The sequence below is a fragment of the Leucopleurus acutus genome (assembly GCF_964270905.1).
Source record: "Leucopleurus acutus genome assembly, chromosome: 3".
Taxonomy (NCBI): domain Eukaryota; kingdom Metazoa; phylum Chordata; class Mammalia; order Artiodactyla; family Delphinidae; genus Leucopleurus; species Leucopleurus acutus.
The window spans coordinates 26,449,684-26,476,214 of record NC_139145.1 but is presented as its reverse complement, the minus strand read 5'-3'; positions in this window follow the sequence as shown (position 1 = coordinate 26,476,214).

Here is a 26,531-nt window from a genome sequence, read left to right as displayed (position 1 = left end):
ACCATGCAGAGAGGCCTCAGGAGAAACCAACACCGGCAACACCTCCATCTTGGACTTCCAGCCTCCAGGATTGTAAGAAATAAATTCCTGGTATGTAAGCCACCCAGTCTGTAATACTTTGTTATGGCAGCTCTAGAAAACTAATACACTGAGTACAGGATGAGAAGGGGAATGAGAAACTCTTGGGGGTCTCAGAAGAACCCCATACCTTTCTGGGTTTTACCTGCAGGAATCCAGCCAGATCGTCAAGGTGAAGAGCAAAGAAAAATCCCCTGGTGGCTCTGAGTGAGGAGAAGAGAAATCCTTCTGAAATAAGCCCAGAGCATTCTCTGTAAAAAAGGTCTACTTTCCAGGGAAAACGTCTCTACCAGAGCCTTATCCCACCCTTAGGAATGTATTCTTCCCACTCTAGCATCCTTCTCGCCTTCTTATCTCACATAAGGGGAAGGAGCTTAGAAGTTATACCACTGGATCAACACTTGAAAAGATCCCCTAAAAGACTGAGATTTAATGGTAAGATTACAGAATGCTTCATCTCCTCCACACCCTACCATCACATCCACAAGGCTCCAGAATAATAACAGTGTGTTACATCTGAAACAGAAAACTTGTTGTCTGCTTTCACAAGTACACAAATGGAGAGGAATTTTGACCCAGGATGAATCCTACTCCAACTCTTAGCTATAAATGATTTTGCCTGATTTAGATGATAAGATTTGGGACTTTGAGGAGATGATGTTTAGATGAGATTTGAGGCTTAGAATTGATGCAGGAATAAGTAACATGTCTGGGGATATTGGGATGGGTGAATTCATTTTGCATGTAGGGATTTGGGGGGGGGGCGGTTCAGAAGGAAGACTATTATGGGTTGAATTGTGTCTCCCAAGAAAAGAAATGTTGGAATCTTAACCCCTAGGGTCTCAGAATGTGATCTTATTTGGAGATAGGGTCTTTACAGAGATAATCATGTTTAAATTAGCTCATTAGGGTAGACCCTAATCCAGTATTAATAGTTTCCTTATGGAAAGGGGAAATGTTGAGACAGAGACAAGACACAGAAGGAAGATACACACACACGCACACACACACACACACATACACACACACACACACAGAAAGTCATGTGAACATGAAGGTAGAGATCGAGGTCAAGCTCAGAAATGACAAAGATTCCTGGCAAACCACCAGGAGCCAGGAGAGAGCCATGGAATAGATTCTCCCTCCAAGCCCAAGAAGAAACCAACCGTGTTGACCTTGATCTTGAACTTCTAACCCTCATAACTGTAAAAGTGCATTTCTGTTGTTTAAGCCACACCTGTTTAGTCTCTTTTACCTTTGAAAATTATGTTCCATTTATTTATGAAACTCTTCCTTCCACCCCAGCTTTACTTACTTTACGCCTTCTTTTCCTTCAGTTCTCTGTTTGGGCTTTAGTTTTTCTAAGAAGCTTTCCTCAACTTCCCCAGGGTGGCTAGGTGCTTCCTAATCTCTCGTGTTCCTGCTAGCTCAGCATTCAACATACACCAGGGTAAGTGTATCTTTATCTATCTGTCTCTGCCACAGACTGTGGAATCCTTGAGGACAGAGCTATTACTTATCCTTCACTGTATTCTGGACACAGTTGCACAGTTTCACACATAGAGAACAGCTCAAAACTAATTTTTGGATGGATGAATGGAAAATGAAATCTAAACCTAAGAGATACAAACAAGTACTGAATATTTTTCAGGCTGTTAAATGACCACGGCTTTTAAAAATTGTTGGAAAATCAATGACATTATGAATTTTAAGATCTATCAATATGATAACAATTTTCCCGAGTAGCACACAATTATATTTTCTATTACTTCCCTGGCCTTGCTTGAGTCACCCCGTGATTGCTTACATTGCTCAAGTACTGCCTGCTGAATTGTCATGGCTCCATGTCTTAATAGAGTGTCTTTTATTTCCTGCAAAAAGTAATAGCAGAATGACTAGTTGACAAGGGAATCAAGTCACTTAATTGATGGCTTGCATGTACACACATTCAGAGAAGCCTGATTAGCTGACAGGGTACAGGAGCTGGGTTCAGAAGAACTGGATTGGGTTTCTGGCCTTGCCAATGCCAGCATGAGGTTTTACAACCATCATGAGGTGGGAGGACCAGGAGAATAGCACTGAACTGTGAGTCAGAAACCAGATCGGCCTTCTTACTTACTAGCTGAGTGACTCTTTAAAAATGTTTTCTAATTTCAAAAATGGGGGTGAGAAGCTTATCTCCTCCTCGTCGTCGTCTTCCTCCCAAGGTTGTTGTGAGATGCAAATGAGAACACACACAAGAAAGGGCTTTGTAACTGCAAAGCGCTGCAATGAATGGAGTTTCTCAAAGATTCCCCCAATAGGGGCTCCACAAAGAAAACATTCTGTGGTCAAATAAATTGGGGAATGCTGTAAATGCTAATCCCTTTTGTATATTACAAAGTGGATTCCCCTGGTAAACACTCTGAAATGCCTTGCAAAAACAAACAAAAAAACAAACCTATCTGATTGTATTTGGTACCATATTTCCCAAACTTGTTTGATACAGAAAAATGTGTGTGTTTTTGCATGAGTATAGATGTCTCTAAAACACTTTTCTGCACTGGGTTCCAAAGAACACACTTTGGGAAACATTTCCATAAATGACTCCAGGGAGAGTATCAGCCATCCAAGATGCCATTAAATCAATACATTTTATAGGTTCCTGCAAATTATCACAGGTGAGTTTCTCAAAATCATATTGTCTGTTGAGTGACTACTCGTTTAGGCACTGATCTAGGAACTTTTCAGATGACATCTTGTTAAATGTTCACATCATCCCATGAGACAAGAACATTAGCCCTCTTTCAAAGTTGATAAAGTCAGATCTTAGGGAGGCTGAAGACATATACCCATTAGACATACATCTTGTAAATGGCAGAGCTGTGATTTGAAGCCTGGCTTGCCTGACTCCTAAGCCAAAGATATTCTTTACACAGCCTTCATAAGAACACAAAATACTATGCTTTGGGGGATGAGGTTATTCTATATTCATATTAAACTCTATAGTTCTTCAGATATTCCAGCTAGAAGCTTGGTGTGTTTGCTAGGACTCATTATTCTTGATAGGTCCAGTCCTCCAGGATGTGTACACCCAAATCAGCTTCTTTTATCTCAGACCGCTGCTACTTACACCCCAGCCAATGCCTTGTGTGCTAAGGAGGAACCCCTGAAAAGATACACTATAGGAATAAGTGCAAGACAGGAGCCCAGCCCTCAAAAAGACTGAAGCCCAGCTTCTAATCAGCTCAATCCTTGATTAGATGGAGATCTTCCTCAACTTAACTACATGGCTAAGCAAAGAAAGTCCCCTCAGGAGGAAGAGAATATCATCTAAAGCCTCAAAGTATCTTTGACATTTTTCATACAAAATGTCTGACATTTTATCAAAACTTTTCAAGCATTCCAGAAGAAAACAAGTGACCAGAAATCAAGTGAAACAAACAAATAATAGAAAGAGACCCACAGCAGATCCATATACTGAGATTAACAGACATGGATATTAAAATGACAGTGATTCATATTTTCAAGAAAAGATAAGACAAGTTTCTGATTTTCACCACAGACCTGAAATCTATACAAAATGGAAATTCTAGAAGTGAAAAATGTACTAAAATTAATAACTCAATAGGTTTATTACCAGCAGATTAGATATAGCTGAAGAGAGGATTAATGATCAAGAAGACAAGTCAAGAGAAAATATCTAGATTGAAGCATGGAGAGAAAAAAAGCATGGGAAAAAGGGGTCTAGGAGATATATGAGACATGGTGAAAGAACTAAATGCATGTAATTGGAAGACCAGAGGGAAAGGAGAGTAAAGGGTGCAAAGGCAATATCAAGAAGATAATAGCCAAGAATTTTCCAAAAATAATGAAAGCTGCAGGTTCAAGAAGTGCTCTGAACCCTAAACAGAATAAAAATGAGGAAACAAACAATATCGAATGAATAGCATTTTGCCTGTTTTTAGAGTCTAAGTATGATACATTTCTGTAGATATTCTGCAAGTTTCCTTGTTACCTAATGTTATTCATTGTAACTGTATTTAATTTTTCACCGTATAAAAACTGTCCCATTGTATAAATGGTATATTAATCCATTCCACAGTTGAAGGACATTAGGTTGTTTCTAATCTTTCACTATTCCACATTTGATGCTACCTGCCTTCTTGTGCACATATGTAAAATCGATCTGGTGAGGGAAGTACTTTCCAAATCAGGGCACATACGTTCCAAGGAGGGTGGCAAGACAATCCGTGTGGGGACAGGAAGAAAATGGTAGAAATTCTATTTGCATTTCTTAAAGACATCTTTTAAAAATTTCTGCTTTTATATGTGTTTACTAATATTCATATGGGAATAGTGATATGTGTACATGATTTATAAATAAAAAAATACTTATACTAAGAGTGCATGCTTAAAAAAAACTTAACTGATGAGGAACCTGATCAAAAAATCTGGAGACCTTTACTCTAAAGAATATGGGCAGATGTGGAATTTCCAAGTCTCCACATTCAGTTTTATTAGATAGTACCACATTGCTCTCCCAGGTGGTTGTACTAATCTATCTTCTCACCTGCAATGCATGTGAAGGTTATATTTGCTGGTAATCTCCTGAATTGCAGAGATTTTAAGTAACTCCCAAATCAATCACTACTGCTCAGAAGTGACATAGTATGAAGCTGTATCATCAACATACTACCAACAAAAAATTCTTCATATGAGCATTTTAACACATAAAATGTAAAGAACCAGACCCCAGTGGTACAGATCAAATTCTAAGAAGAATTAGCATTATTATTTTTAAAGTGTATTTAAATTCTCGAAGAGCACCTTTTTGTTCATGATCCCCTAGCATATTGCCAATATCTCTAACTGCGCTTATCCTTTTCTTTCCTCAAAATTCTGAAATATGGTGCACAAAGCAGCAGCTGTCATATCAGGATATTTCAGTGATGTGATAATTTGTATTTAAAATTCCCTGAGATCCAGTGAAAAAGTCACAAGCATGTAAAGTCAGATGAAGAAAAGGAAGCAAGTAATTTCAGAGCCCCATGAGTCAAGACTGCCAAAGTTCCAGTAGGACCCCTGCAAGGGGTTCATGTAGGAGTGCAGTACGCAAAGCCCACAGTTCCTGATTGACAGAAAACTGAATGACTGTGAATGACTGTGACTTAGTTAACTCAGCACTTGGGCACTAGTCAAAGTATCCAAAACACTTGGGTAGTTCAGATACTCATCTGAATTCTGACCATATCATGCAGTGAATATTTACGTAACTAATGTTAATTGACCACCTACTACGTCATACCAAGAAATATGTTAGATGTTGTGAGTAAATGACAATGCCATCAATGTAGCTGACATTTATCAAACATTTACTATGCTCCAGGCTCTTTTTAAAATGCATTTCTAGTAATCCTATGATTTCTTTATGTCATTGATAAAGAGACACAGTACAACAGATACAACACGGCTCTTACCATCACAGAAGTTGCAATCTAGTTGGAGACAGACACAGAAACACAAGATAGATTATAATGTGTAGATGAGTGAAGTGGCTGAGGATGGGTGCAAAAGGCTTCTAGGAGATGGGGCATTTGACCTGGGTCTTGGAAGGTGAGTAGGACCTTGAGGGATGGAGGAGAGAGGGAAGGGCATCCTGGGTAGAGGGAATAGCAATGCAAAGACAAGAGTGTGAAGGGGTATATGCATTGGTGAAAAGTGTTTAAGTTCTACGTGAATAGAAAAAAATAGTGTAAGGAGGACATAAGTAAAAAGAGTGGTTTTAGAAAAGTCAGCAGGACTCATTCATGTCAAACTAAAAAGTTCCAACTTTTTACACTTGGCCATAGAGCACCATTAATAAGTTTTAAAACAGGAATGTGACATGGTTAGTGCTGGAATTTACAAAAATTGCTTTAATCTACACCCAGATTTCCCAGAATTCCTGCCCTGCTCCCTGGGGAGACATAAAAGAATAGCTTATAAAAGTCCTTCCATTGGTAAGACCCAGTTTCAAGACGATGCTAAGATCAAAAGCCCTAGAGATTTTGAACAGAATTTTTTAAGCCTTAGAGGAACAGAACAAGGTCCCTGAGAAGACCTCTCAGTCCTGTAAACCTGTAGCACTTCCATACATGGCTGCCTGCAACCAAAACAGAGTCAGAAGTGCATGGCTGAGGCAGGGTCTGAATCCTTCAGTCACCTGGGGCAGAAAACAGAAAGCTTAAAGGAGCCAGCCTGGAGCTCACACTGAAGTCACAGGGCTAATTTTAGGGACATCAAACTTGGGACAAGCCCTTTGATCGATCTCACGTGTCTTATCCCATGAGTACGCTGCCACATGAGACTTTCAGGCCTGAAAGATAATTCTTCTGGGGAAAGGGAAATTTTTAGATTTCTCATAAACAGCTCACTTTTATAAGGAGAAATGAGGAGCTAAAATTAAACTGCCTCAATTATTTGGCTTCTAAACTGACTTATGAAACTCACAGAGGACTTGGTGAAAATTTATCAGAAGCCATGGGAAAGAGCCATTGCCGATCTCTGCAGGCGGCAGTGTCCTGGGCAGATCTTGCTGGCTTCCAGGCCCGGGGCTGAGCAGCTATGCCCAGGTGCATAGGCCTTGAAGCAAGGTGTCTAAAGGAAATAAACTTGAAATGGATTCCTGAAGAAGAGGCCATCTCTATGTTCTTCCAGAAGATGATGCAACCTCTTCCTGTCAAGATCTAGCCTTGACTCTGTGTAGGGATGCTGGCCTCATTTTTTCCTCACTGCCCTGAATTTCATCAGACACACTAGAGAAACTATCAAGAGGGAGCCCATCTTGCACAAGGAGATAAATGCAAGGGTTCGCCGCAGCCCTGGTTGCAACATTCCAAAATTGAAAGCAATCTAAATGTTCATCAACAGGAGAAAACACACAGGATGCAACACTACACACATGTTAAAAGGAAGGGTATCAAGGTGTACGGATAAATATCAAAAACCAGAATGTTGAATTAGAGTACATTACAAAAATGATTCCTGGGGTTTGCTACCATATATTTAATACTCTGTATTATTTATGAGTTCCTACTAATGAAATGAAAATGCAAAATCATGCAGGGGAAATATGCATGTTTACTTCAGTTTAGAAGTTATCTCTGAGGGGGAAAGTAAATGGGGTCAGGGACATGAAGGAACTTCAACTCTATCTGTGATATTTTATTTGTTAAAAAAAATATTGAGAGATGTGAAAGGGATAGAATGATGTTCAGATTCTCTATGTCAAGTGGTGAGTGCACAAATGTTTATTACATTGGTCTCTGTACTTCTATTCATGTTATAAATATTCCATAAAAACTATTTTTAGAAAGAGTCGATTGGGTCTCTTTTTCCTGCTAAGGGTCAGAGGTTAGGCCGTGTGTATGAATTAGGTTAAGAAGGGCTTATTGGCCTGATTCAGCAGGAAGCCTGGATTGGCCCTGCTGGTCTAGCAGCTCAGGATCTCAGACTCTGGGCTGAACTCCCAGCCATTCTCTTGGTAACAGAAGTGGCTGTGGCAGCTTGGAACACCTCTTCCTCACACACCAAGGGCCCAGCCACACACAGGAAATACAGCCTCCAATGTGCGCTTCTCATCAGGTGGCAAAATCTTTCCCAGAATCTTCTAGCAGACCCATCATTGGCTGCAACTCAATCATATGATCATCTCTCCTTTCAAGGAGGCTGGGAAATCAAGGATCTGACAGCTGTACCATGGGGTAGGCAACAGGTTCTCCAAGAACGGGAAAGGGGGAAGCAATGGATTTGGGTAGGCAACCAAGAGGGATGATGCCCCATGTGGAAGACGGTGGGCTGGTGAAGGGCTGAGATCCTCGAGGAGAAGGTTCTGGTGGTGTCAGTGGAAGGGGGCATCACAGCCAGAGGCTTCCAGGGGGAAAATTGGGCTAATAGACGTGTGTGGTAGAGCAGAAAAACAGTGATCATGGGCTTTGCAGTTTCACAAACCAATGCATTAAAAAAAACTGCAAGTGTTGGCAAAAATTGTACCAAGTGAGACAATTAATAGAAAAAACCCCTACCATCTATTCTATTCTTATATTATTCCTACAAAATGAAAGAGTATTTTTACATGAACAAATTAGGAACACTGTAAAAAATAAAGGTATGTTCTTCACACTGAACCAGGCTTAGGGAAGAGTCACTTATGGGTGAAAGTCTTTCACTCTTTGCCCCATGGGGTGAAAGTTTTGCCACCTGGGACACTTGCCTAAGGACCAGCTGTTGGGTCATGAGTGGTCTGGCAATGTGAGAGCAAAGATTTGGGTGGAAGAAGAAGCAGGGTGGGATGCTGGAAAGGCAAACTGGGTCAAGGCTGTGAAGAGCCTTGAATGCCAAACCAAGCGATTGAGAGACCCAGCTCAAAAGTGATATTTTCTATGAAGCTTTTCCTGATACCTTTCTGCATCCCTAACACACTTAGCCAGCCCCTATGACCAACAACTCCCTGTCTTGGGTCCCTCCTGGGACAACCTAGATTTCAGTCGAGTGTCATTGCCCTGTTTATTGATTCATCTACCTCCCTCTTTACCCTTGGAGTTCCTAGAGAGCCAGAAAAATGTGCTGCCCATTTCTGCATCACCAGCATCCAGCCCAGCAGCCCAATAGGTGGGAATAACTGATGAATCAATAAATTAATCAATATATGAAAACATGAACAAGTGAAGGGAATGGATTAGGCAACCTCTAGAGTATAGCTTAGTGTTTCAAAGGATGGGCTATACGTTAGGAGGGAGTTTAAAGGTGCCCAAGTTTGACTTCCAACTCTGTTTCTGCCTATGTGACCTTGAGCAAATCATTTAACATGTCTGTGCCTCAGTTTCCTTGTCTATAAAATGGGAAGAATGGTGACATTCACAGGGTTATTAAAAGAATTACATGCATTCATATAAGTAAATCAAATCAACCTGGCTCAATAATTTCAGCTGATATTATTATTAGTAGTAGCATCTCCATTTCCATTCTGAGGAAAACTAAGGCAGAAAAGTTAATGACCTCATTAAATTCCTACAACTGAAATCCAGTTCCTTTGGCTCCAAACGCATGCCCTAACCACTAGCCACCTTCTTATGATGCATCAACGGTCTACATCATTGTGAATGAAACGTCTTTACTTTCCTACCTAGAATCTTCAAAAGTGTGATTTCCACAGTGTTCTTAGACATCAGTGAAAGGGTTGGAGGTCTTCAGAGAAAAATGCCGCCAAATTTGCTTTGCTTCTATCAGGAGCCAAGGACTTATGAAGGAAGTACCTGTTCATCACCGTGGCTGGCATTTATTGAGCAATTACTATGTACTAGGTCAGAGGTCGGCATACTACAGTTTATGAGCCAAATCTGTTTTTGTAGGGCCTCTGAATTAAGAATAGTGTTTACATTTTAAGTGGTTTTAAAAAGTCAAAAGAAGCATAATATTTTATGCACATTAAAATTATATGAAATTAAATTTTCAGTGTTCATTAATGAAATTTTATTGTAACACAGCCACATCCATTCTTTGCACATTGTCTATGGCTGCTTTAGTGTCCAAAAGCCTAGAAGAGTTCTTAGCTGGTCTTTTACAGTAAAAGCTTGCCAACCCCTCTGATGGATGCTCTTTTCAGGACTTCACCTGGATTACTCGCTCAGTCTTTTTTTTTAAAAATAAATTTATCTATTTATTTAACTTATTATTTTTGGCTGCACTGGATCTTTGTTGCTGCACATGGGCTTTCTCTAGATGCAGAGAGCGGGGGCTACTCTTCGTTACGGTGTGCAGGCTTCTCATTGAGGTGACTTCTCCTGTTGCGGAGCACAGGCTCTAGGCATGCGGGCTTCAGTAGCTGCAGCCCGTGGGCTCAGTAGTTGTGGCTCACGGGCTCTAGAGCACAGGCTCAGGAGTTGTGGCACACGGACTTAATTGATCTGCGGCATGTGGCATCTTCCCCGACCAGGGCTCGAACCCGTGTCCCCTGCATTGGGAGGCAGATTCTTAACCACCGCGCCACCAGGGAAGTCCCTCACTTACTCTTTATGACTCCATATGGTAGAGGTGTGCAGACTGACCTCGTTTGCCATTGGGAAGCAGATGCTTAAAGGCGGCAAGTAACTTATAACAGGTCACATACCTATGTTACCAGGGGGCAAGTAACTTATAACAGGTCACATACCTATGTTACCAGAGTCAGGACATGAGAGCTGGGCAGCTCAGAAAGAATGAATGGCAATTTCCCCCTACGGTTGAATTTTTCCTAAGACTCATCAGACTTGTTCACTCTTCTCAAAAAATAAAAAATAAATGGCTCTTAACTAGTAGAAGGACCTAAATTAAGTGAAAAAGGGAAGATGCTTTTGCAATAGTTTAATAAAGCAGATGGTGGGTGGTGGGTGGCAGGTGTAGGGCCTGACTGGTCCACATGGATGACTGGGAGAGGAGGGGTGGTGGTCAGACTCAGAGGAGGGTGGTAATTATAAGACAACCAAACTGTACTCTGAGTAGTCAGTGAGGGTCTCACTGCTCAAGACGTGGGCCTGAGGCCACCCTGGGGCCAAGGAGCTGTGGGGAATGGCAGAAATCCATCCTACTAAGGGGAGTTCGAGAGATGTTAGAGAGAAGGCCAGGTCAGGGATGGATGGGGTAATTTCTGCCCAGGATCTTTCTTCTACCTTGGAGCTCTCAGCATCTGTCTTAAAGCTATTACCTTGTTCCCACATTCCACAACTTCTGCCCCTGAACTGGCTGGTCTCGGGGTCTGACTTGGGCCAAGCACAGTGCTTCCAAGGATTTGGAAGCACTCCTGTGTAATACAAGAGAGATTATTCCGGAAGACAGGATTATTTTCCAGAGTAGAAAAATGGGAGTGAGTCAGGCTGAGCCTTTATATAGTGTAAACAGCTTATTAGGAGTTTTCCATGCACTATTCCATTAACTTACAAGTCAATCTATCAAATGGGGCAAAGGGGCAGAATTGGCCTATATTCCCCCAGTATTCTTCCCCCTTCTTCCTTAGCAATAGGACCTCAATTTCACCTGGGTGCATAGCTACCTGAATAAAGATTGCATTCCTTAGAAACCCTTGTTGCCAAGTAGGGCCACATGGCAAATTCTGCCCAAAGGTCGGTAAGCCCAAGTGTTGCGTATGCCTTCCAGGAAGCATTCTTTAAAGAGAGGGAGAGAGTCCCACCATAGTCCTTACTCCTTCCTGCTAATTAAAAATAGGACATGGTGTCTGGTGCTTGACAGCCATGTTGGGCCGTGAGGTGAACACTTCCTGCTGATAGTCACAGAGCAGCAAAAGGGAAGGGCCTGGTTCCCTGAAGATTATGAAACTATCCTACCTGTCCTGAACTGCTTACCTGGAGACTTTTAGATGAGAGAGAAAGCAACTTTTATCTTGTTTAAGCCACTGTTACCTTGGCTTTTCTTGCGCTCATAGCCAAACCAAATGCCAACTTATAATAATGTAGCAACAGAGGCTCAGAGAGGTCCATGACTTACTCAAGGTCACACAGCTATTAAGTGGCAGAACCAGGATTTATACACAGCCTTGCCTGACTTCAAAGCCTGTTCTTCTCTTAATAATAATGACAACTCAATGACAGCCACTATTCATTGAGTCCCTACTATGTGCCGGGCACTGGGCATCTTCACCAAAACTGACCGGGTTTGCTACCACAAGCTCGATATATAAGCTAGGGCAAGCTATTTAACCACTGAGCTTCAGATTCCCCACCTGTAAATGAGCTCAAATACATAGTTTTGGGGAAAATGAAATGAGATCATGGATGTAAAGTGCTGAGTATGTTGCCTGGCACAGAATGGGTTCCTTATAGACGACTTCCACTTTACGTCTGGATCATTTGTGCCCTATCATAGGTTGAACACATAGTAGACACACAGGTTAATCCCCACTGCTTGCATGCCAGTTACTGTTGTATTAGCTGCTCTTGCAAGAAAAGGACAAAGAAAAGGACAGAGACAAATGAATTGAACGTTTACTAGTACGTGCAGTAGCACACAGGCTGCTGCTTGGGAAGACACAATTCTTGGTAGATGAGAAGCTCACGGTGAGAGTGGTGAAGGCCAGCCCTGTTAAAGGGGAAGACGGAATAAGAGTTCAAGAATTCAGGATCATATCTCCCTGCCTAAAGCAGACCAGGGCTCCAAGGAGTACACGCACAACCTAAGGATACTGCAGAACAGAAATCTGATGAGGTTAGAGACTCAGGCCTCCAATGTCATGAGAACCCCAGATGGCTTTCTGCTGGCTGGTTTTGGTGATCGGATATCCTAGGAAAGGCGGGATTTGGGCAAACCTGGGATAAGGGGAAGGTTGTGATAGGCACCGTGACAGAGGGTGTGGTTCCAGGGAAGATGCTAAATTACTCTGACCTCCTGGGTGCCAACTGGTGGAAGAGACTGGAAATCACATGTCCTTAACCAATAAAACCCATCCATCTGGAACTTCTTCTAAATATTCTAAAGGCACATTAAAGCTGACCTTGAGAGATGGTAGGAAAAACAGAATTTGGAGTCCAAAGACTCACGTTCTAAGCTTAACTCTTCTGTTTACCAGCTGGGAGATGCTATTCAAGTCAGGGAATTACAGGTCTCAGTTGCTACCTCTGTTAAGTGGGGCTTAATTAAATAGGCACCTTGCTGATATGAGGATTATGTGAAATAATATATGAGAAAGCACCAGACAAGGGATGGCTAGCAGTGAAAGGACTTTGCCATCAGGCTGACCTCTCTGAGCTTCTGTTTCGTTCTCTGGAAACTGTGAAAGGTGTTCGAAGGATGACATCAAAGCATGGAAAACACTTAAAACAGCCCCTTCAAAAATGACAGCCACCACTTTCATCATCCCCATCATAATTAATAATGTTTTCCAATACCTGGGCTCAAAACTGTTCAGCTTAGATTATTCAGTCCTCTCAAAGAGACAGAAGACACATGTGGTGTAGAAGCGGACTCGGCAATCTTTCCTGTAAAAGCAATGCTTTTGCTTCAGCTGTCTTCATACCATACGCATCCTTGAAGGCTCCTGCAGAAAGCTGCAGGCATCTCCTGGGTGTTCAAGGAAAGCCCGGGCCTTGTCTCCTGGGTCTGCCCTCAACCTGCCTCACAGGTGCAACCAGAGGCGAGAAAAGGCCAGGGTGGGCTGGGGGACCCTTCTGTAGCAGGTGGCCCATGCCCACGAGCCATTTGTTGAATTGCATGGGGCAGAGCTTAACCTCCAATGAAGTGATTCTTTAACAAGTAGCCTTTCAAGACTCCATCTACAAAATTCTTTCTTCCTTATTTCATTCCTTTTAGCGTCATATGATTGACAGAGTGGGAACAGGTGTCCAGGGAGATAACAGATCATCAGAGATGAGATGCTCATGGGGAAACCACTAGGTCCAATCTCATGTGATGTGCTTTTCCCACCTGCAAGGACACTATTTTATTCTTAAAAATTTCAGAGCCTGGAACCAATTTTTATGTACATATAAAATAACAGTAATTTCTCTCAGGCCTGACCATTGCATTGGGTAAAATTGCATTGGGGCTTTTAGAAGTCTAGTAGTTGTATGGCTATAGAGTAAGTATAATGCATATAAACTGTGCTTTGGGGCCCACATGTGTCCAGACATTTAAATGGGCAGGAAGAGGAAACAATGAAGACAAATAAAAAGTCAGAGAATCTATTATGTGCTAAGCATTTTATTGATGCTCTCATTTAATTCTCAGAGAGCCCCCCCCTGAAATGGATATTAGTAAGCCCATTTCACAGTTAATAATAATAATGACAGCAATAATAGTAATAATAGAGTTACTGGGATCACTGCTGACCTTTACTGAGCCGTCGCCATGTGCCAGGCAGAGTGCTAAGAGCTTTACTTACATTATCTCATTTAATCCTCATAAAAACCCTGGATCCTAGGTCTAGCCCTATCCCCATTTTACAGATTCGGAGATATGCAGGTACTATGTGGAAAAACAGAAGTTCAAGGTTCAAGTGCACGCTCTTAGCCTTTACACAGTAGGGTTGAAGGCAATGAGGCCAGGCAATCAGGGACCTTGTCCGGGACACACAAGTAGTAAGTGGTTCACCAGAGACCTGAAGCCAGGTTTGCCCAGTTGCAAAGGCCACTCTCCTTCCAGCAGCCCAGAGCATTCTGAGAGGCGCAGGGGGCCAGTACTATCTCCCCTTGAGCCTCAAAACGGTTCCAAGGGCTTCCCTAGTGGTGCAGTGGTTGAGAGTCCACCTGCCGATGCAGGGGACACGGGTTCGTGCCCCGGTCCGAGAAGATCCCACATGCCGCAGAGTGGCTGGGCCCGTGAGCCGTGGCCGCTGAGCCTGTGCCTCTGGAGCCTGTGCTCTGCAACAGGAGAGGCCACAACAGTGAGAGGCCCGCATACTGGAAAAAAAAAAAAAAAAAAACGGTTCCAAAAGCTAGATGAACAGGAAGGCTAAGGTTGCCAATAAGTTCACTCTAGCCCAGTCCCACTTTGGAAACAAGCCCTGGTAATGAGTTTGGGCTTCACTCTAAGTGTCACAGGAAGCTGCTTGGAGGAGTGTGAGCCAGAAAGTGACACATCCTTATTAAGAGGTTTTAAAAAATTACTCAGGACACTCTGTGGGGAACAGACTGCAAGAGTTGGAGCAGAATTGTTAATTACCTAATGTAAGCTTCTAAGTGCACAGGGATGATTCCTTGTAAGAAAATTAAAATACTCAGATGCAACTAAAGTCCGCCTGAGCACTGCCCCTACCCTGGTGTGGTTTCCGAATCCTGGAGGAAGAAGGCCCGGTTTCAGTGGGCTAACAGCACTCATGCCCAAGCAATGCCGTGAGGACTGCTGAAAACAGAAGTGGCATCTGGACCATTTCATGCGGTGCTGGGCAAGCAAACCAAGGGTGAGGGAGAATGTGTGCACTCAGCCAGCTCTAACTCAGGGTAGACGTGGCTGCAGTGAATTGTCGTTCTAGGTGGGTTGGACACCCAGCGCAGACCAGACCACTCCTCCCAGGTCCCAGAGATTCAGGAAGGTAGTAGAGAGTGCAGGAACCCAGAAGGATGGGCCAGATGATGAGGATGATGGGCTTTCCAGAGCACTAATAATAAGAAGCTAACATTTCTTGAGGCTTACTGTGTGTCAGCCATGGTTCTGAGCACCCGATACTCATTCATTTATTTAAATCTCATCACCCTGCAAGGCCAAGGCATTTTATTCTCATTATTCGTGATAGTTTTGTTCCAATAAGTTCTCCCTGAACACTGAATTTATGAATACTGAACCCCTGCTTCCAGGGCAACTCAAGATTAGGGTCCTGTAAACCTCTGGTCACGTTATTTTTGTCAATCAATATATAACCCGGTTTTATGTATGTTTCTGTTTAAAGACACCTTATTTAATATATAGTGGAAAAGAATACAAAAAGGAACGTATATATGTATAACTGAATCACATTTCTCTACAGCAGAAATTAACATAACATTGTAAATCAACTATAGTTCAATTTTAAAAATGTAAAAAAAGAATGATACATTTATATATATATATGTATATATATAGTTGATTAATAACATTGAACTCACAGCCAACGGCACTCATAACACATGTATTTTCTCTTTAACACATATCACAGGATCCCCGGGCTTAGGATCATTAGACAGAGCTTCAGCAGCACAGAATCACCAACAAAGAGCAAAAAATGAGAAAACATGGCACCAAATATTCTGCAAAAAGGACACTCGTTTACCGTAGAAGAGCTGAACCAAGCAGCAGACATCACCTTGTTTGAGCAGAGCTGGGAATGTGCGGGTCACGTGACCCCACCCCACCCCACTCCCCCGCCGCCACACACACACGTCCGTCAGTTTCCGGGAGAGCGCATCGAGTATTGATTTAAGAGTTACAAATACATTTTAGTCGGTAGGTGAATTCACAAAGAAAAAGTTTGTAAACAGTGAAGACTGTTCTATTAGATATTAGATCCCTGTTTTACCCATGGGGAAAGTGAGGCACAGGAAGGTGAAGTTCCTTGCCCCGGGTCTCATAGCCAGTAAGTGGCAGAGCCAGGATTCCGTGCTCAGGCACTGATGCATCCTCTACACTGCACTGCCCTCTTCTCTCGTGTGGATTCAGTTGTGTGCAAGGGGCAGCAGATGGAAGGCGGGCACGTGTTTGCATGGAGGGTGCACACGTGCTGTGGGCAGAGCTGGCAAAGTGGGAGACTCAGAGCTCCCACCTCATGGGATTGAATTTAAAGGCTATGATGCATGAGGCACGAACAGCACATAATCAATGCTTGACCAACAGTACCTGCCCTGCGCATAGCACACCCAGAATAAACTAAAACTCAGAAAACCCCTATAGATCATACACATGACATTTGACCTGAGAGTAAACGTTGCTATGCATCTTTGCACACTTGTCTCTAAGTAACCCACCTAGAAACTCACTAGACATCCAAGATCCCATTTAAATGTAAAATATTCATAGAACCTGACTGTCACAGGGATGCCGGCAAATATTTTCAGGAGATTATCTGATCTGCATTTCAAAACTCTGTAAAACCCATCCGTAAAAATTTCAAAACTGCAACACAGCAAAAGAGATATATTTTTTTAAATGAATGGATCCAAAATGATCAGGAAAAGTATTTGGAAGTTTATTCATGTAGAAAACTCTATCAATGGATTAGACAAAAATTAATTGCTATGATACAGAATCCAAGAAGGCTCTGTTCAGTGAGGTGTCATCAATTTAATATGGGGCTTTGCTAATTGAATGTATAATTTGAACAAATTCAAAAAGAGTATGTCACACTTAAACAGGATAAGAAAGAACACAGCCTAAACTATAGAGTCAGGCAATCAAAGTGATTTTTTAAAAGAAACTTGGAACAATAGATGCATTAAGCTGCAAGGCATTGGAAAAACCAATGCTGGTGGCTTACAAAGGTCAGAGTTGGAGGCCAGGTACAAAGGGCCTTTGGAGGTATTGAATCTGAGATAAAAATTTGTTCTCAGGGGTGGAATTGCTGGATCATGTGGCAGTACCTGAAAAAAACCAAAACTCTAATTTGAAAAGATACCTGCACCCCAATGTTCGTAGCAGCCTTATTTACAACAGCCAAGACATGAAAACAACCTAAGTGTCCATCAACAGATGAATGGATAAAGAAGATGTGGTGTATAGACACAATGGAATAGTACTCAGCCATAAAAAGGAATGAAATTTTGCCATTTGCAGCAACATGGATGGACCGGGATGGAGGGTATTATGCTAAGTGAAATAAGTCAGACAGAGAGAAACAAATCATGTGTGACATCACTTGTACGTGGAATCTAAAAAATACAACAAACTAGTGAATCTAAAAAAAAGAAGCAGACTCACAGATATAGAGAACAAACTCGTGGTTACTAGTGGCCGGGGGTGGGGTGTGGTGGGGGGGCCAAAATGGCGGGGGGAGTGGGATGTACAAACTGCTGGGTGTAAGATAGGCTCGAGGGTATATTGTACAACACGAGGAATATAGTTGATATTTTGTAACACCTGTAAATGGAGTGTAACCTTTAAAAACTGTATAAAAATTTTTTAAAAAGGAGAAATTGGTTCTCCACACAGAGTAAGTGGGGAAGCTGTCAGCCGTACTCCAGGACGCTGTGTTAGTGCCATGGGTACACCAAGCAGGTGGCCCTCCAGACAGAAAACAAACAAGAGTGAAAAGAGACCCATTTACCTACGTTGATGCTTACTCAATTTTGAACAGAGCTGGAAGCCATCGAGTTTTTGAAGAGATTACAGAACACCTAATTCGCCTGGGGCTGAGTTTTGTCGTTAGTGAATCCTGGGGGAAAGAATAGTTCCTGCTTTCAATATTTCTCTGGTTCTTCCTCGTAGTGATAATAATAATGTCGAACATTTATTGAACGCTTGTCATGACATACATCATCTCAATTGACTATGACAGTCACCTTAAAGCCCAGTTATTCCAGTTTTGCCGATGGGGAGACTGTGACGGAGAGAGCTCAAGCACTTCTCCCAAATCCACAGTCAGTGAGTAACAAGATGCAGGATTTGAACCTCGATTCACCTGCTCCCAATACTGAGATTTTTAATCACTTCTAAATTGCTTCTCAAGGATGATACTGTTTTAAAAGAATAAAAAGACTGGCTGAATATGAAAATAAATCAGACTTTTCAAATACCCTAAGAAACCCAGGATGTGTACCTCCTCAGTGAATGATGTGCTCGTGTGGCAGCCTCAGGAGCGCTAGCCACATGTGATGTGATTCCAGCCCCAGACCCCAGTTTCAGCAGCCCTTTGGGGGGTCACAGGATAACAAAATAAAGGTACCAATAAGCCTGACAGAATATGAGGAGGTTCTGCGGACTTCTTGATGCCTTGGACAAGCCCTAGGCATACTGCTGTTGTTTCCAGAATGGACATTCTGAACAAGACTATGTAAGAGAGAGAAACTCCTGTACCCTGTGCACCTTGGCCTAGTCTATTCCTCCTCTAACCCTAACCCTTACCCTAACCCTGAGAATAGCTGGGCTTGTTGTCAAAGAATATATTAATAGTTCTTTGCAACATTTACCCTTAATTCTGGGAGACCTCCCTTGGCTGGGCAGGTCCACATCTTGGCCGGTTACATTTGTGCTTGCATGGGACAATCAAACAAACACCCAGAATTCCTGATGTAGGAATATAAAAATGAAACGTGCGGGCTTCCCTGGTGGCGCAGGGAAGGGGACGCGGGTTCGTACCCCGGTCTGGGAAGATCCCACATGCCGCGGAGCGGCTGGGCCCGTGAGCCGTGGCCGCTGAGCCTGCGCGTCCGGAGCCTGTGCTCCGCAACGGGAGAGGCCACAACAGTGAGAGACCCGCGTACCGCTAAAATAAATAAATAAATAAAAGAAATAAAAAAAAAAAAAAAAAGAAAAGTGCTATCTTAATATCTGACATCAGGAGTTTCTCTTAGGGAGGGAAGCATCTCTGGGAAAATGCCTTGCGGGTGGTGGGAGGAGAAAGAAGAATGGATCAACATTCCCAGAAGCCGGAAGCAGAAGTGCAGAAATTACCAAGGTGACCCATTAAATTCAGCAGTGTGTATGCACCCACAGCTCTGAAGTCTTCTTCTCCCCAAGCCGATGCATGCATGTGACTTTTCTTTGGTGGGAACTATGAAGACGGGCTAGATTTTCCTTTCAGATAGACCAGCTGTGGAATGAAGACAACCTGAACAGGATGGGGAGGTGGTCCCCACACTGAACTCAGTGCGAACAGGAGCTGGGGGTTGGTGTGAACGAGACAATAAAATCACCCCATCCCCCAAATTTCCAGAATCTTGGTGAGGGCCCACCTGTGGCACTATAGTGTTTCCACCTATTTTATCTAGATCTGAACAGGTCTGGAGGCCTCACCTTCTTCTGACACACAAAGACATCCCAAGACACACAAAGCACAAGTCGTCACTGATAACACCTGAAACAAGTATTGTTGATCAAACGTGTACCAGGCCTCATCCTAAGCAACTGACATACCTTAATTTATTCTCAACAACTATGAGGAAGTTAGTATTAATGAGGAAGGTACTATTAATTTCTCCATTTTACAGATGAGGAAACTGGCACAGAGAGGTTGCATGATTTTCCCAAGATTGCACAGCTGATGAGTGATGGAGACAGGTAGGAACCCAGTCAGCTGGGCTTCAGGAACCACATTCTTAGGTAAGAAGTTGCAGAATGAAGGAGGGAGGCTTGTTCCCAAAGCACTCCTGTCTACGGACCCTAGAATTTTAGAATGTCCCCCAATTCTGATCAGAGCAACCCACAATCTATATCCAGAAAATGCAGAGGTCAAAAATATGGGTCACACATTTTGGAAACCCTGGATGTAATGGGGAGTCAGTCACATGGCAAATGGTCACCCCACAGTATGATGTTTGATGGACTCCAACGGAGGAAGCAGTGCTGTGTGTCAATTGTCAGAGGTCACAGGGTGGGGCTCCAGGCCAAGTCAGTCCACCTATCCCCTGGCCCCTACAGAACCGAGGACACAGACTGGATAGGAAGCTGGCCTGCGGTTACCCTGTCTCTTGCTGAGATAGCTGCACTGTGGAAAATACTACCTCAGACTATACCTTCCTCGGTGGAAGATAGCACAGCAGGGAAACTGTTTAGGAGAATAAAGTTTCCAAAGATAAACTTTGCTCTCTGATACCTCCTCTCCGATCTCTCCACTTTAAATCTGCAGAGGCTGTTTTGGGGTTTTTATTAAACACTCACATTCTCAGCATACACTCTGCCATTTAAAAACATTTTCTCATCGTGATCTCATCTGACTCTCAGCATCTGTGCAAAACAGGCAGAACAGGCATAATTAAGACCATCATGAAGGATGGGGAAACTCAGACACAGGGTGAACTCAAAGCAAGCCAGCCTTAAACAACAATCTCTGGGCTTGCGGTTCTGAAAATATTGGTGCTAGAAGTTAACATGGTAACCATCATTCTCTTATTTTCCAGATGTGGAAACTGGTGCTCCAAGAGAGGTATAGGCAAGTCAAAATTTACTCAGCTAGTTAGCTGCAGGGTTAGGGCTTGAACTCAAGCCCCCTGCCTCAGACTAACCTGTCTAAACACAGTCTGTGGTGTTGCTTGATCTGCTTCTCTATTTCTTTCACCCTGCAAGGCAAGGCTAACTCATCATTTATGGAGACTGGCAAGTCTTAGCTTTTCTGTTCGTAGTTCTAACAGGTGAGCATCCAATCCTGCCCTAAAAGAATTTGCCTTCCCACCCAGCTACATCACTTGTCCAACTTGGGAAAACGATGGCTGTGTATCACCTGCAGTGGCTCAAAGGTTTTATCCTCTTAGGGTGGGTCCAGGCTGAATGAAGTAAGTCACTCCCCGTGCAGCTGGACTCAGGCCCAGACTTGGGAAGGAATCACATTACTGGGGTTTGCAACCTGGCTGTCCCATCAAAGCCAATTGTTCTTAATCATAAGAACAGAAGAAACAAGGGGACAAGCTCATGACTGGAACAGAAAACAATCTATTTCTATGTGATTGTTGGGCCATCTGTGCTTAACCTACCCCTAAAACTAAATTAAGCCAGACCTGATGCTCATCCACACAGTCCTCTATCCATCCCTCCATCCAACAAACTAATCATCCATCCATCCATCCATCCATCCATCCAACCAACCATCCATCATCCATCTGTTCATCTACCATCTATCCATCTATTCGTCCATCCAACCATCTAACTACCCATCCAACCATCATTCATCTATTCAACTATCCACCGCCCATTCGCCTAGTCACCCATTCATCCATCCATCCATCCATGCATCCATCCATCCATTCACTCTCCTCAGTACTTTTCTCTCTCCTTCCTCCTATCTCTGTGTTCTTTCATTCATCCATTTTTCATTTATCTATAAATTATATTATTTATTTACTCATTTATTTATCCAAAAGTTGTTATCAAACACATTGTTTTCTCAGGTATCCCTAACAACAGCCTTGGTTCCTCCTCCCTACCCACATACCTTTGTAGATGAGAAAACTTAAGGCCCAAGGAAATTATGTAATTTACTCAAATAATTACTTGTTGAACTGTATAAAATTAAATCTCTTTCTTTGGAGAATTTTGATCCAGAGAAGAGAGGTGTCAGGTGTGAACAGGTTATGATATTCAACATTCCAAAGCCTTCCTCCAAGCTCTTAAACACTCAGCAAGCATTTATTGAACATCTACTCTGCATTTATTGAACTCTACTATGTGCCAAACAGGTAACAGAAACCAAGGCCACAAAGAATAGAGCAAACCCTAATGGTTTGGTGGAAGGTGAGTATATAGAGCTGTAAACAGACAATCAATTATAGGTTTAAAATGTGGTAAATGCAATAATAAAGGTCAGCAAAGAAAGAAGTGACTTTCTTGCATAGGGTAGCCTGTGACGTTGGCCTTCAGGAGCGAACAGCTGAATAAGGTCCCAAAGGAAAAGTAAAAATTTGCAAAAATAGGAGTTCCAACTAGATTTTTAAGCTTTTTTTTTTCATTGTACAAACACTATGTTTGTGATGAACATTTTGAAGAGGACAGATGGGCAAAAATATAAGTAAACCCTCTCATTCTCTCAGCACTCTCCCACATGCTAGAAACCCACTACCCAGGGAGCTACTTCTGTTAACTCTATCTAGAGCATCAATCTAGAATTCTCTACCACATATAAGCAAAATATCTCACTAAGGGCTGCGACTTTGGGATTTTCTAATGCTATCATTTGTTCTGCAGTTATTAGCTGGCATCGTTTGGTAAAGGAAAACTTTCCCTTATTAACTAGATAAACTGCAGCTTCTTTTCTTTTTTTCTTTTTTTTTTGCGGTACGTGGGCCTCTCACTGCTGTGGCCTCTCCCGTTGCGGAGCACAGGCTCTGGACACGCAGGCCTAGTGGCCATGGCTCACGGGCCCAGCCACACCAGAGCACGAACCCGCATCCCCTGCATCGGCAGGCGGACTCTCAACCACTGCACCACCAGGGAAGCCCTGCAGCTTATTCTTAAAAGGCAAACTAAATAATGATTTCCTCCAGCTACCAATTTCCAGGGTAAGGAGTTTCTACCTATGTCTATCTATTTATGTATTTCACTGTTTTATTTTTCTAGAATCACTACAGACTGGTGAATTTTTATTCATTCTGTATTTTGCAACCAAAAACATTTTTCTGTTTGATTCTCAAAATGTCCCAAGTTTGGCCAACCGGAGCACCTATCAGCTGGCTTCTGTGTTCTTTTGACATGCCTTCGACATTCTTCCTTTCTCACATGGTCAGACTCATTTTATACTTTTGCTGACCCAGACTTAGAATCACCCATTTCTCAAAGGAGCTGTTTTCTCTTAGGGGAGAATGATAGTACTTAGAAACCAAGATCTGGGTACTAGGTGAGCTCATAGCTATTAGAATATTAAAAGGCCTTTCCATGGACAGAACTAGAAAATATATTTGTTTAATAAAATCATGAGTCCATACTGATAGTCACAATTCAAGTTAATATTACAAGGTTATACAGAACACCTTAATTCACATTTTTATCTCCTTTTATCTCAAACCCAAAATCTCAATTCCTGATAACATATGTATATTATATATTTGCTTTATCCTATACTGAACACTAAGTGATTACAAAGTTACAATTACATTACAGTGACTATTAGCAATGAAACTGAAGTTTCATATTTCTCTGCAGTTCTTTGTTGTTCTTAAGGACAGTCTGAATACCAAAAGTCGAAAGTCATTTGAAATCTTCTCTGTGTGCTAATGTGAAAACTTTAACGTATCACCAGGGTTGTTTGTTCCAGTTTACTTTCAATTTTAGGTTGCCTTTTTATATTTTCTGTTTAATTTTTGAATATGTAAACATTTACATAGTTCCAAAGTTAAAACCATATACAAAGATGCACTCAGAGAAATATATGTCCCTCTACTCTATTCCCCCAAGCTTGTGTAGCTAAATACTATTTTTATTAGTTTCCACTTTATCCTTCCAGTGCTATTTTTTATAAAAATAGTATATACTACCCCTTGTTTTTACACAAAAGGTAGCAAACCCTAAACAGTTTCCAACAACTTGCTTTTTTACTTAATAAAATATTCAGAAAATCACTCCCAATCTGTACATACAGATATTTTTTATTGAATTTTAGGATTGCATATAGTCTACTGTGTGAAAACACCCTCGTTTATTCAACCATTCTCTGAACGATACATATTTGAGTTGTTTCCAGTCTTGTTGCTCTTGGAAATAATGCCACAGTGGCATTTTTGCCACAATGCCACAGATATTTATGAAAGTATAACTTTATTGTAGATTTTCTAGAAATAGGATTGCTGGGTCAAAAGGTAAATGCACACGTAATATCATTAAATGTAAAATTCCTCTCATAGGCCTTGGACATTTTGCACTTCTACCGGAAAAGTATGAGAGTGATGGTTTCTTTGCAAACAATGTGTTACCTAACTCTTGGATTTTTGCCAATCTGAGAGATAAGAAATGACATTTCAGTGCTGTTTAAATTTGCATTTCCTTTATTATGAGTGAGGTTGAGCATCTTTTCACATATTTAAAGTCCTTTGCCTTTCTTTCTGCTATGAACTATGTCTTTTGCCCATTTTACCTCAATTCTGAAGAGCTTTTTAATGTATTAATAAGATTAGCCTTTTATGATGTAAGTTGCAAATATTTTCTCTCAGCTTTTCATTTCACCTTGACTGCTTATGATGTCTTTTGTCATGCAAAAATTTTTTAAATTTAGGTAACTGAATTTATCAGTCTTTTCTTTTAACACTTCTGAGTTGTAAGTGATAGGAAAAGGCTCTTGTCATTCCCAGGGTTAAAGGAATTTGCCTACATTTTCTTTTAATATTTATATGGTTTAATTTTTTACATTTAGATTTTTGATGCATTTGGAGTTTAACCTGATGAATGGTATGAGGTATGGACATAATTTTATCATTTTCCAAATGTCTCTCCAGTTATCCCAACAACACTATTTGCAAGGCCATTTTTTTCCCCCAGAATCTGAGATGTCACTCTTTCCTAGACCAAATTTCCATGTGTCCTTGGTCATATTTCTGGACTGGTCATTATGTTTACAACTGTCCTGTCTATTCAGGTGCCAATAACACTGTTTTAATTATAAACTATGTCATATGTCTTCCACTTGCCCCTCTAGACCCTCTCCCTTGCTTCTACACTCTGTCATGAGCCCTGGGAGGTTGGCTTCAAAGAACTACAACCACTGCTTCCTTGTCTTTGGCTTCTGGTTGGGTGTAGCCATTGGGGAGGTCTGGCAGGAGATTGGAAGGAAGGAAGTGAGAAAGGTGAAGGTATCTATTCTCCTGGCTACTTCCTGCAGGGTATCCTTGATCTGCCTGTGTCCCTGGACAGAAGGTCACAAGTCCTCTCAACCTGGCCATTTCTACACAACCCTCTCTTCTAGGTTCTGCTACCTACCCCCTCCTCTCACACCTTTGGGCCCTTAGCTGGTCAACAACCCAACATGTATTGGGAAAACTGCATAATCCCTTATGATTTTCATACAGCCTGTCCACCCACACCTTTGTAAATAGTCCCTTTATTAAATCATTTTCCAATTATACTAATTTGAGTGTGTCATCTGTTTCTTGCTCCAGCCTAAGTAATATACAGAGGCTGTATTTACTTCTATCTCTCTGCCTATCTATCTAGCTATCTGCCATCTATCCATCTGATGAAATTACCTTGTCCCTCAGCACTCCTAAAAAGGTTTCCAAGCTATTCATGCTTTTTCTTTATATGAATTTAAAATCAAGTTGGCAGACTCCATTAAAAACCTTTGTTGAAACTGATTACTATAGCATTCAAAGATATGTTATCTTGGGGAGGACTTACATCTTTGTGATGCTGAGTTAGTCTGTCCAAGACCCTGGTTTGTCTTAACTGTTCTTCAACTCTACTTTTATTTTGTTAAAGAAATTTAAAATTTCCCTCAAATAGGTTTGCCCATTTCATGCTAAGTGTAATGTTAGGTTTCTTTCTTTCTTTCTTTCTTTCTTTCTTTCTTTCTTTTTGATATTGTAAATGGTGTCTTGTGCTTCACTGTATCTTCCACCTGGTTATTGTTATATGAAGGCTATTTTGGAGGTTATTGATTTTTTGTTTGTTAATTTTACAACCTTCCATGTTACTAAATCATGTTTTCATCATAATTTTTTCCCTTACTTCTTTTGGGTTTATCAGGTAAAAATTTTAACAGCTTTATTGAGACATAATTCATATGACATAAAACTTACCCATTTAGAGAATATAATTCAATTTTTTTACTATATTTACAGGGTTGTGTAACCATGACCACAATATAATTTTAGAACATTTTTATAACCCCTAAAAGAAACCTCACACTCATTACATTTCTCCTAACCCCCCGCCACTCCCAGTCATAAGCAGCCACTTATTTACTTTATATCTCTATAGATTTTCATGTTCTGTACATCAGCCATTTAAATGGAATCATACAATATGGGGTCTTTTGTGACTGGCTTCTTTCACTTATCATATTATTTTAAGGTTCATGCAGGTTGTAGCATACATCAGTTCTTCATTACTTTTATTGCTGAATAATATTCCATTGTATAAATATTTCACATTTACCCATTTATCAGTTGATGGATGTCTGGTTTGTTTCAACTTTTTGGCTATTATGAGTTAAGGTGCTGTAAACACTCATATGCAAGCTTTTGTTTTCACATATATTTTCATTTCTCTTGGGTGTATATCAAAGAGTGGAATTGCTTAGTCTTATGGTAACTCTATACGTAACTTATAGAGGAGCTGCCAAACTGTTTTCCAAAGTGGTTGAACTATTTTATGATCTTTCTCATCAGCAAAGTATGAGGGTTTTG